This window comes from Silene latifolia, chromosome Y, assembly GCF_048544455.1.
Source record: "Silene latifolia isolate original U9 population chromosome Y, ASM4854445v1, whole genome shotgun sequence".
NCBI classification, from domain to species: domain Eukaryota; kingdom Viridiplantae; phylum Streptophyta; class Magnoliopsida; order Caryophyllales; family Caryophyllaceae; genus Silene; species Silene latifolia.
The window spans coordinates 465,686,416-465,698,971 of record NC_133538.1 but is presented as its reverse complement, the minus strand read 5'-3'; the positions used below and the strand labels follow the sequence as shown (position 1 = coordinate 465,698,971).

At 39.1% G+C, this 12,556-nt stretch overlaps 1 non-coding gene across 1 annotated transcript; it reads right to left on the bottom strand.

Annotated features, from left to right (window-relative positions):
* Positions 1-465: 465 nt before the first annotated feature.
* On the bottom strand, positions 466-572 carry LOC141634668 (small nucleolar RNA R71). Its single transcript, XR_012539393.1, has one exon. It is a non-coding gene; the product is annotated as a small nucleolar RNA R71 (small nucleolar RNA).
* Positions 573-12,556: the final 11,984 nt, after the last annotated feature.

The window sequence follows — 12,556 nt, the reverse complement described above, 5'->3', positions numbered from 1 at the left end:
GGTGAGGTTGTAGATATTCAACCAAACACTATTGAGTTCGTCAACCCTTTTGCAAGAGAAAGTGAGGAGAACCCAACAGAAAATCAACCCACAATGCCTAAATTTTCATCACATTCTGTACCAACCGAGGAGAACCTACCCAATGGTACTCCCACACCACAACACTTAACCGGAAATTTCATTGCCAAATCCGCATTTATCCAATTAGTCGAAAGAAGTCAATTTGGGGGGATGCCTAGTGAAGACCCTCACTCTCACATGGAGACTTTTTGTGACTATTGTGATGCGATTTCTCAAACCGGTGTAACTCAAGACCAAATTCGATGGGTCTTATTTCCTTTTTCTCTAATTGGCACCGCAAAACAATGGTTGAAAGGCCTTGATAAGGCTACTCTCGGAATTGACTCTTGTAAGAAATTGGCTCTAGCTTTCTACAAAAAGTTCTACCCACCAGAAAAGACTAACATGCTAAGAGCTCAAATTACGGGCTTTAAGCAAAGAGACGAAGAATCCTTGTATGAAGCTTGGGAGCTATTCAAGGGAATTTGTCGCTGATGTCCTCATCATGGACTTAGCGAGTGGTTCTTGGTACAACAATTTTGGAATGGTCTTTATGAAGACTCAAGAAACATTCTCAACATGGGATCAAATGGTATGTTCACCGAAGTTGACGATAATCAAACTTGGAACAAGATTGAGGAAATGGTGGTCCATAATTCACAATATAGTAGACCTCACAAGGCTACTAGAGGAGGAAAGCATAAAGTGGACACTATTACTTAATTGGGTGCTCAACTTAGTGCTCACATTGATACCATCAATTTGAAGTTCGAAAAAGCTATGGCTAGACTTGAAGAAGCCTCAAAATCACCAAAGCAACATGTTAATGCCATGACGGCATCTTCATCAATCCCAAGTGGGATATGAACAAGTGAATGCTTTTCAAGCATACAAGAGTGGTACCCCTTATTCAAATTATTACAATGAAAACACCAAATTTCACCCAAATCTCTCATACAAAAGCCAAAATGTTCAAAACCCTTAACCAACATACACCCCACCTCCTATGAGAAACCAAAATCAAAGACCCTTTTACAACCAAAACCAAGGTTACCAAAATCAAACTCCATATAATCAACAAAATGACCAAGGTTTTGATGTTAAAAAAGCAGTCCTCCAAATGCAAAAGAATCAACAAGAGTTTTTCACCCAAATGCAAAAGGATAGTAAAGTAAAGGAAATCACCATCAACAACATCCTAGCCCACACCAAAATGTTGGAAACCCAATTGACTCAACTAGCATCTTCAAGCTCACAAAGACAAAAGGGGCAATTACCACCTCAAAGTAATCCCCCGAGACATGAAACGGTTAGTGCCATTCACTTGAGGAGTGGTACGAGGTATGAAGCACTAAAGAAGCAAGTTGAGGATGAAGTGGTGGAAGCTAGTGACAAAGAAGAAGTTCCGCAAAACTCCAAGGATGGAGAGCATCAAAAGAAGAAGTTTCAAAGAAAAATGAAGACAAGGCCAAGGAGAAGGAACCCATTGTGATTAGACTTCCTTTTCCAAGTCGTCAAGCCAAGCCCAAATTTGATGACCAACTTGGAAAGTTTATGGAAATTTTGAAGAATTTGGAAGTCTCGATTCCTTTCACGGAATTAATCAATCACGTGTCGGCCTATGCAAAGTACATGAAAGACATCCTTACGAAAAAGAAGTCGATCCGGAAGCTTGAAACTATCGCCTTCACTAAGGTGAGTAGTGCAATCCTTCAAGGGCGTTCACCTCCGAAACTTAAAGATCCGGGAAGCTTCTCAATACCGTGTACCATTGGCGACACAACGATAAACAAAGCCCTATGTGATCTAGGGGCTAGTGTGAGTTTTATGCCGTATTCGGTAAGCAAAAGGTTTGGGATGGGAGAGCTTAAATGTACCAATATCACACTCCAAATGGCCGATAGATTGACGAAGACACCATTAGGGATATGGGAAGATGTTCCCGTAAGAGTTGGGAAATTTTTCATCCCGGTGGACTTTGTCATTGTTGACATGGAAGAAGACTCCAATATTTCAATCATTCTAGGAAGACCTTTCTTGCACACCGCGGGTGCGGTAATAGATGTGAAGCATGGAGAGCTCACTCTATAAGTGGGAGATGAGAGCATAACTTTCAATCTTGACAAGACCATGAGAGCTCCCCGTTTGCATGAACCATGTTTTATGGTTGATTGTTATAGCCGGAAGGATGATAGGAAGAAGTCGGAATTCCAATGGAAAAAGAAAGTTGATGATGCCCCATCAAAAGAGCAGGAGAATTGTAACAAAGAGAGCTTGAAAAGCTCACCCATGACAAGTGAAGAGGATGGCCTCATTGGCCAAGAAAAGAAAGGAGGAGAGTTGTCCCTATCAACTCAAGATATTTTTAATGATCAAGTAGACGAAGTTTGTGGTCTGTGGGACGATGAGTTTGAAGGGATTTTCAATCCCTACATTGGTAATGCTATCGAACAAGACCAACATAAAGGACAACAAGTGCAAAGATCTATTGAGGATCTTTATCATGATAATGAACAAGCTTTTGACTACTTCTTCAAGGTGTTGAGTAACATCAACAACACCTTGGACATGCCTCCATGACATCTCTCTAAGGATGAGAGTTTGGTGGAGTCCTCTCCAAACCACCATTTGTAAATATTTCTAACTCCCTAACTTGCATTTTAATTCTTACATTGCATTTTTGTCATTTTTGGATTTTTGCCTTGATCAAGATATTCATCATTTTTGAGAGAAGTGAGGGAGGGACTAATGATTCTATTGATGTGTAGTGCTTTAACTTAGTGTGGGGATAGCAATTGCCTAGGCTATTCATGCCTTTGTAGTGCCCCTACAATGAAGAACACGGGATTTGAAGAATGAAAATGACACGGGATATGCAAGTGCACGGATGGACCTAAATCCGGGTAGACTAGGTGGAATCCGAGCGTCTTCTGGGTAATCGGCTCGTCTTATAGGAATCCGAGCGTCTGTGGGAGAATTCGTCCGTCCAAATGAGCTGCAAAATGAAAAATTTTGGTCTGTTAGAGAATCCGAGCGTCCAAGCTGAGAAGACGCTCGTCTGAAACTGTCCGCTCGTCTTTGTAGAAAGACGCTCGCTTTTCTGCCTGTGCAAATTTAGCAAAGTTACTGTAAGAGAATCCACTCGTCTTTGAGGAAAGACGCTCGTCTTACTTGCATAATCCGCTCGTCTTCACTGAAAGACGCTCGTCTTTAGGCGAGTTTTCCTGAAGCCAAATTGAGCAGAATCCGAGCGTCCCGACAGGAATCCGCTTGTCTTCCCCCTACAGTTTTGAAATTTTTGGGTGTTTTAATACCCCTTCCCACATTCATTCATTCATTCAAACATTCAAACACTACCCATAAACCCCAAAACCCTCATCCTCTCCATCACCAAAAACAAAATTTCCTCAACCAAATTCAACAAAATCAAATCCAAACTTCCTTACAACAACAATTAATCACTCCTTTTGCAACAATAATCAATCCAAGCTCCAAAATCTTCAACCTTTGAGTCGATTTTTGAAATACAAAGACAAATCCTTTCATCTTAAAATCGATTTGGCTATAATTAGAAGTTGAAGATTTTCAATCTTTTCTTGGTATAATCAACAATGGCAAGAACAAAAGGAGCAACAAAGGCACTCAAGGCAAAGACACTTTCAAAAAGGCAACAAAGCCTTCAAGCAAAGAAAGCTTCAATGGCTATGGTGTTTTCTAGTGCAAACTTGGAAGTTCAACAACAACAAGATCCTCCCGTGGAAGCAACAACAACAACAACTTCGGAAATCGCTCAATTACCCAACTATCCGGAGGTAATTTTCATTTCTAACTCCCATAGGGATACATTTGCCAAGTATGCTAAGAAAGCCATTTTGCCCACCAAATTCATATGTGAAGATGCCTTGAACAAATTGGGTGTCCTTGAACAAACAAAAGCCTTCTTTGAAGCCATGGTGTTGGGAAAATTGTTCACTATAAGAGAATTGACATACCCCTCCCTTACCTTGGAATTCTTAAGTCATGGAAAGTGACTAAGGTAGAGACTAGAGAATACATCGAGTTTCGCCTTGCCAATGTGAATAGGAGCATCACCTTTGATGTTTTGAGTAAAGCATTAGGCCTTAGTGATACACCATATTATCACAAGATGCCCTAAAAGTATGACCCCGCTCCTCTTTGGGAGGCGATTTTCGGGAAGAAATTTGTGAGCTTTCATGCATGTCGTGCTCTGTTAGTCCACCATCCGGGCATTAGAGTGTGGCACAAGGTCATCGGGAATACTATAATTGCAAGAAAAGGCACTAATCACATTACAAAGCTCGATTGTGTTCTACTTGAGTCGGCCTTAAATGTCGGAAGGGAATTCACTAAGCCTTACAATGCTCTAAGGCTTTTGATGGAAAGATGTCTTAATGTTGACTGTGGCAAGGAAGGCACCGCTCATATTGTAAATGGAGGTCTAGTTACTCTCTTGGCCAAGCACTTTGACGCAAATTTCAACAAGGATAACACCTATGTGGCGATCAAAGGGGGTTATCTCATTGACATGGATGCCATGATTTACAAGTACAAATGGGTCAAGCATAACTCTCTTGACACCAACTATGGGTGGCTAACCAATGATGCTAGATCTTTCACTTTGCCTTCCAAGATATGCCGATTAAGTGCTCATCGAACAAACTACCTCCTTCCACTCTCCAAGGGTGCCGAGTACATCATCCGTCAACAAAGGGGTGAGATTGAAGAGCCCTCCTCCTCCATTGTCACACCACCCTATCCATTCAATTATCAAGAGTTCAAACCCAAAGATGTTGAAGTGGGCAATGACTACATGACTCTACTTATGCAAGAGATGCATAAACAAGCTTACAATGATCGAGTAGATGCATACTTGGCCTAATATTCACCCCTCCTTCATTTAGCTAGGCAAGGACTACTTGATCCTTCATGTCCTTTGCCTAGTTGGGCGGATAGGGAAGTCTTCTTTCCAAGCACATCTAGTGGTGAAAGACCGGGTGAAGATGAGAATGTCGATGATGAGGGCGTTGATGAAGAGGTAGATGAAGAAGAAGAGGCTAATGAAGATGATGAAGGAAGTGAGCAAGGAAATGGAAGTAAAGATGAGAGTGGAGATGAGTCCGCTTCTATGGAGGAAAATGATGACAATGATGATATGGTGGAGAACTAGCAAACTTTGGAGGCTCCTACCCTCTTGAGGTTTGTCTACTTCTTTCTTTGTTTTCTTTATTTTTATCTTGATCATAGTTGGAGAGTCCTAGCAACATGAGGACTAACACCTCGGCCCCATTGAGGTGTTCTTTTATTGTTCCCACATGAAAAATCCAAAATGACAATATATAGTTTCATGCATTGCATCGTGTGTGCATGAACTACCCCAAAATTTAAGACACTAGAAATAATGTCTATCTCGGTTTGGGGAAGTACATACATACGCAACGGGAGGTAATCTAAATTACGCTCTCCGTCATAAACAAAAACCCATGCATCATGTAGTGTAGATTAGTATAGCTTGCATTTAGTATAGAATTCATGCATCATCCTTGCATAATTTCCTATCATATTGGCCATTGAGGGCAATGCCCATATTAGTGTGGGAATGGGAAATTCTAACTTAACTTTTATTCAAAAACCCAAAAAATCAAAAATTTCGAAAAAATCAAAAAAATTGAAAAATTGAAAAATCCAAAAACAAGTTCATTTCCTTTGTAGTGTAGACTTCTATATATTGTTTGTACATATTATGTTTGTCTATCCTTGTTCACATTGATCGACTACGCCATATCCGAGACATGAGGATATTGAAGACCGCATGGTATGATCTTTCCAATCTCCTTTTTCCTCTTTATGTTAATGACTATGTGGCTTTATTTTGATTGATGCGGTATAAACAATGTGAATTTAGGACTTGCATTTAGATTATATGGCATATTAGTTGGTAGAATCATTTGCATTAGGATGTATATATGTTAGTTGCATCATGGCATTTAGTTTGCATGTTAGAAAATTTTGCGAAACCGTCTACTTAGGAAGGTTGGCAAGTGTATATTGGCCCTAGTAGATGCTTTTTCTTCTTAAGACTTCGCTTGTTAGAATACTTGTAAAACACCCTAGGATGTGTCATGCTAGTATCCTATGACCCATGGATTAAGGCCTAGTCAAGAGTACCTTGTGGTGTGATAACTCCTTGGCTACCGTTTATTCCAAGGTGACCCTTCAAACCATGCATCTATCATCCATGTTCTACCACATTTTGTCATCAAAGGGAATGGGCACAAAAAGAAATTGATTTAAGTTCAAGAAATGAAATAAAAAGTGAAAGAAAGTTTGCAAAATGCATCAAATGAAAAGAGGAGCAAAAATAGACTCCTATGCTTCAAATATAAGCCACCCTTACTACATATGGGGTGACTTCAAAAATGTTCAAAAAGAAAAATGCAAAAAGTTGAAAGTTGTCAAGTATTGAAATGCCAAAAATCAAAAGAAATGGCAAAAGAAAGTGTTCTCAAATGATTATATGCCACTAGAAATTGGGGGGAAAAACAAACAACAAAAGCAAACTCCCAAATGAAACTCAAATTCTATCGATCCCTTTATCCATCGTATCCATTTTTGTGCATGGTAAAGAGGGGACGACCCTTCTTCTTTTCTAGGTAAGAGGGGGAATTCCGCGATCCTCCAGTGTTTCTAACACCAAGGGAGTCAATTCTTGACAAAAGCATTTAACGATTGAGGACAAAGGTACCCTAGCTTGACACAATTTGGAGGTGATTTATTGGTATCCTTCTCGGCTTAGTAGTTTGAAGAAATTGCATCTATGAAGGAGTGTGTACCCTTGAATTGCTTCCCTTGTAGATAATTTCCGCCACTTAGATGAGGAAAGTGGCTATTCTTTTGTAGATGCATCCATTACTTGATTCTATGTGCTTTAATGCTTGGATGTGTCGCCATTTTGGCAAGACTCACCTTGCCTTGGAAGAAGGCATCCTACCTCATGGTTGTCTTGTTGTGAGTTGAAGGGGCGGACTGAGACCCGATAATTGTCTCATATCGGCTATGCTATTAGGTTAGTTTAAATAATGGTCCTTGTCTTTGTCACCTCTTTACTCGGGCAGAGCAAAGGTTCGGTTTGGGGATATTTGATGTGACCATAATTTGAGCATATTTAGTCCCGGAGTTAGCCTTGTTCCCATGCTTTTTAGTGCATATTTGGGTCATTTATTATCTTTAGTCCTTTGTTTTGCATATTTTTTGAGGTTTTGATCCCTTGGTAGGAAAGGAGTGCAAACCTTCCATTTTTATGGCAAAATGGAGCTAAATTGATTGAATTCAATGACCAAGAATCAAAGAGAAGACAAGACTAGAAGGCCTTTGTACATATTGTAGTAGATGGGCAATGATGAGAAAAGAATCTTGCATCCCCGAGGAAATCCTCAAGGATTGTATGAAGAGAAAGGAAGAAAAGAAGAAAGGAAGAAGCTGATCTACAATCCGAGTGGATTGCCCACAATCCGCCCGTCCAAGACAAGCAATCCAAGCGTCTTCCTCAGAAGGCCGCTCGTCCAAAACCACCACAATCCGCCCGTCCACCCCACAAATACGCTCGTCCAAAAGACCCACAATCCGCCCGTCCCGTGCTCTGGACGCTCGGAATGTGTGACAGCTAATCCGACTTCTACCTGTTCTATGAAGGATGCGCATACCTCGGGAAAGACTAGCAAAAAGGAGACTCGCATATTTTTCTGAGAGGAGCGATTCCTCAAGTACTTAATCGTCATTTAAGCCCTTAGTAAACCCTAATTTGTGTACCTAATCCCAACTATAAATACCCCATTAGTCTAATTAGATTATCATGTTCTTCTTAGCAATCTCTAGTGTAGTTTATAACAATCTAATCTCTATTTAATCTTGTAATCAACTTTTAATCAAGTCTTAATACAAATCTCATTTCCTTAATCTCGCTTTTGTTCATCTTTCATTTTGGGTAATTGAAGATTATTTGGGTTATTATTGGGAGATTGACAACCTTCCAATCAATCATCAAGTACTTCTATTATTCTTTGCATTATTATTGGAATCATTACTAGATATAATTCTCTTAATCCGTTTTTAATTATTGTTAATTATCTTCATTTATTCATCATGTTTTACTTTGTTGGTATGATTGATAACCTTGCTAGCATGTTCAACATGATAATGAGTGAGTAGTTTCCTTAGCTAGGGTTAATGGGTAATTAGGGGAAACCAACATGGGGGATGATTCATGCTTAAATTAATATGTTTTCATAGTTTATTTGCTTGCTTGTTGTGATCTCAACTTATGCACATGTTATGTTTGATGAAATGCGAGCCTATGAATCCTTGCATTTTTTACCCATCACCTATCTTTTCAATGAGACTTGTAAGACATAAACCAACTCGAGTCTCATTAGACCATGCATATAGTTGAGTAGGGAAGATTAAGTCGACTTGTAGGTGTTGTACAATCTAATCGATTCGGCTCCGGGAGCCAAAATTTCCTAGGATTGTAAGATATAAACCAACTCGATCCATCACAACAATAATTGCTTGCTTATAATTTGAGAATATGTTTGTATGATCATTTCCCATGAATCCCCTATGACCCCATGACACCCTAGTGCCTTTTATCAATTGTTTACACCCCTTTTTAATCATCTTGCTTGTTTACTTTCATTGCTATTTAGTTTAGTGATCTTCTATTCAAACCCCAAATTGTGACACCCCTAGACACCGCTAGTTGCAATTGAAAATATCATCTCAATTCCCGTCCCTTTGGATCCGACCTTTACTTACCTCTTTACTAATTGTAGAGTTATTTGTGGAGTTATAAATATTGTTTTGGTCTAGGTGATCCTAACGACAAGTACCGAAAACTAAATCTCCCAAGAGAGTCCGACCACCTTTCAATCAAACTATTTGCTTCTTGGACCGACATGTACTCAATTCCACCTTGCGTGGCGGCCTTAATCATTCTTGCATCCTCTTCAAGAAGTACACCACAAAAGTTCAAGAGAAAATCATGATCGGTGTAACCATGGTATGGGCAACTAGCAAGTAGTTTCTTAAATCGCTCTCAATACTCGTATAGGTTTTCCCCATCCATTTGCCCCACATTGCTTATCTCCTTCTTGAGTTGTGAGGAAAGGCTAACGGGGAAGTATTTCTCCAAGAAGTCTTTCTTCATATGGTTCCATGTGGTAATACTTCCGGTGGGAAAGTAGTAGAGCTAATCATTCGCCGCGTCCTTTAATGAAAAGGGAAAAGCTCTTAATTGGAGTTACTCATAGGTTACTCCGTTGGGCTTCATACTAGAACACACCACATGGAACTTTTTCAAGTATTTGTTGGGATCCTTCGTACTTGTCTCATGGAATTGTGGCAATTGATGAATAAGCTCGGATTTGAGTTCAAAGGTCGCATTCTCCGCTAGAGCCGGAAAGGAGATGCTCAAAGGAACTTGTAGGTCCGGAGCGGTGAGCTCCTTGATAGTCCTTGCTCTAGGGGGGTTCTCGGCATCTCCCATGACGATGTTTATACACTACTACAAATATAGGCAATAACAACGCCACTTGTACAACACATATTAACACAAAAACATAATAACGTTGTTAATGGGATTATTTTATTTTCGCGGAATTCATTGAGAAGTAATAACAACGGTTACAAGATAAAGAACTGTGGTAATTACTTATAACAACGGTTAGGTAAATAAGAACCGTTGTCGTTAATGAAGTAATAAAAACGGTTTAACGCATAATACTTAATAACGTTGTTATTTTATTTTGGCGCAAATCAGTGAAAAACAATAAAAACGGTTAATTTATGCAACCGTTTTCAATACTAATAACAACGGATATATAACTAAAACTGTTGTCAATAATGAAAGTAATAACAACGGTTTCTTTGTTAGAACCGTTGTCAATAGTATTGACAACGGTTAATAATATACAAAACCGTTGTCAATACATTCAATATATAGAAAAACAAAAACAAACACCAGAATACCACACGAACACAAACACAAACACGTACAAACACACAAACAACCGCATACTCTCCCTCACCGCCGACACTCTCCATCACCGTCAATACTCTCCGTTGCCGTCGCTCTGTCATCTTCGTCACTATTGTCGTCGTTTTCGTTGCCTATTTCTCATTATCTCTTTCTCTTTATCATCAGGTATATCTCAAAATATTTTATATTTTTTGTTTTGGTTTGCTTGATGTTCCTTATTATTTGTTTGATGGGTATAATTTAATAGTTGTTTTTGTTTGTTTTTCCTCAATACTTGTTTGTTTTTCCTCTGTAATATCCGTCACTGTTGTCGTCGTCTCTTTCTCATCGTCTATGCAAGTCTTTCTTTAGCCTACGTTTTTTCTGTTCTTTCTCTTTATTTAGATATGGTTTTTGGATTATTCTAATTATATTATGAATGTAGATATATGGCTCAAACTTGGATGACTGATGCAAATAAGAGTGACCCCAACTATAAGGATGGTTTAGCTGAATTTTATGAATTCATTTTGAAAAATTTGAAAGGTTCTTCTAGTATTCCTTGCCCTTGTGAAAGATGTGGCAATATTAGGTAAATGCCCTTTCCGGACGTTAAAATTCACGTAGAAAAGTACAGTTTTAGTCGATCCTATACCCGTTGGATTTTTCATAGGGAATCGTTAGAGGAAGAGGTTGGTTTTGAAGAAGATGATAATGAGGGGATAGGTGCGGAATACGAAAAGCTGAGTGTGTGGGCACGGGGGGCCCACGGGGTCGCTTGGGAAAACAAGCGTTTGCATTTGTGGAGTCGCCACCAATTTATTGTGGAAAATTGGAAACCGTTCGAATACTTCGCGTCATGCCAAGACACAAAGAAATGACATAGACACCAAGAACTCGTAACCCTTAGAGTTCTTTGTCTAGAATGACTCTTATGGATGCCAATGAACATGGATGTTCACAGAGATCTGGAGTAAGGGGTGAGGGTACGTATTAGGAAGCTCTTTTGATCGAACACCTAATCCCGCCCGTCTCGATAGAGGCCTCTACTAATGATTAGGAAAATTATCTATACTCGATATGTTGTTGATTATATGCATGCAATGCAATATCCAATAGATTAATCCTAGCATGTGAATTAAACTAAGTCAGTGGACAAATAATTAACACTCATTAATGTCAAAGTAGGGTTTAGGATTAATTAAATGTGAAAAATATGTAAATAATCATACAATACGGTAAATAAATAAATAACGATAATTAAAATTTCAATAATTACAATGGATTAACTGATTTACATCGAAAGTACATTTAAAATGGATAATTTGAGAAAAAAGAAGATGAAAATAAATTAACGACTAGAATAGCGGTGATAATACGATTAATAGTCGATTAATACATGAACTAACAAACTAGGTCAGGGCAATAACGGAAGTTCAGAGACATAACTCAACCCGGAACAGGCGCAGCAATGCTGCATCCCTTGCAAGAGGCGTAGTGGTCACTGCGTCTGTTCCTGAGGTGAGTTCTGGCTGTGAAGCCAGAACCCCATGATGTGACCATAATTAGCGCATATTTAGCCCCCGAATTAGCCTTGTTCCCATGCTTTTTAGTGCATATTTGGGTCATTTCTTATCTTTAGTTCTATGTTTTGCATATTCTTTGAGATTTTGATCCCTTGGTAGGAAAGGAGTAAGAATCTTGCATTTTCATGGCAAAACGAGACTAAATTGATCCAATTCAATGACCAAGCATCAAGGAGAGACAAGATTAGAAGGCCTTTGTACATATTATAGTAGAAGAGCAATGTTGAGAAAGGATCCTTGAGTCCCCAAGGAAATCCCCAAGGAATTTATGAAGAAAAGGGAAGAAAAGAAGAAGATATGTTGCTGAGTGACAATCCGTGCGGATTGTCACCAATCCGTCCGTCCCGCAGCTGCACAATCCGAGCGGCTTTGCTCTAATCCGCTCGGATTCCAACGCCAGATTCCGCCTGTCCCGACCTTATTCCGCCCGGATTCCAGCACAGCACGATTTCCTCTTCTCCAAGCTACAAAGAAAGAAGCCCTTCTCTCGAAAAATATCGGGTCCTCCTTGCTCAATATAAAAAGTGTAATTACTAGTTTAGCCCTTAGTTAACCCTAATGCATCCTCCCTAATTTCCACTATAAATACCCCATTAGTCTAATTAGAGGAGCATGTTCTTCTTATCAATAATTAGAGTAGTTAATATCAATCAAATCTCTCTTTAGTTTTGTAATCAACAATTAATCAAGTTCTAATACAAGTTTTATTTCCTTAATCTCTCTTTTGTTCATCCTTTATTTTGGGTAATTCAAGATTATTTGGGTTATTATTGGGAGATTGACAACCTCTCAATCAAGCATTCAAGTACTTCTTTTATCTTTGCTTTATTATTGGAATCATTAGTAGGTATAATCTCTTAATCCCTTTTTAATTATT